The following is a 730-nucleotide window of genomic DNA, read 5'->3' as shown; positions in this document are numbered from 1 at the left end:
TCAACGCCATTGTTGATACCAATCACTTTGGAAATAATATTGTAAACATGTATACAGCACATAGAGCACAGAAGTATGCCGTATTTACACCTAGTTTAGTTGTAGTAATTTTTAAACACGTAAATATGTTTATGTTCTCTTATTGTATATCATGAAACAGAAATATAGGTATCATTAGACGTAATGTAAAGTAGCATTGTGGGAATATTGGTAAGATAACACAAACAAACAACATAGTGTTAACAGCTGATTATACTAGCTTAACTCATGGACATATATTGTACTGTTACGTCTCCGTTCGTTAGTTAATTTTCCGTAAAAATTCTTTCCGAAGAAACTTTACCGATACAAGTCCTTTCTTAAATAAAACTGGTTTATTCTTTCTGAATACAACTTTGCAATACACCTAATTTTCACAGTCGCGCTATAACAAACGCTATAATTCACAACGAACGTCTCACGTGCTCGACTCAACTGTCAATTACACATACATTACCTTCTTGTCGTCACTGCTTGGCGGCTTATATATACAAGACTATCGCATATCTAGTAGCCTCTCGAGACTTCACGAACCTTCGAGAATATGACGTGTTACTAGCGTCATGTGACCCCCGCTGTCGTAACACTGCCCCTTCCTTGGTATTGTTCATCCCGAACAATAGCCATTTACACTAAACCAATAAACAATTAACAATAACTTAATTGAATGTACAGAATTTACAAACATAAA

Source organism: Limulus polyphemus, unplaced genomic scaffold (assembly GCF_000517525.1).
Source record: "Limulus polyphemus unplaced genomic scaffold, Limulus_polyphemus-2.1.2 Scaffold553, whole genome shotgun sequence".
NCBI classification, from domain to species: domain Eukaryota; kingdom Metazoa; phylum Arthropoda; class Merostomata; order Xiphosura; family Limulidae; genus Limulus; species Limulus polyphemus.
The sequence above is the reverse complement of the archived record's forward strand: the minus strand, read 5'-3'. Positions refer to the sequence as shown.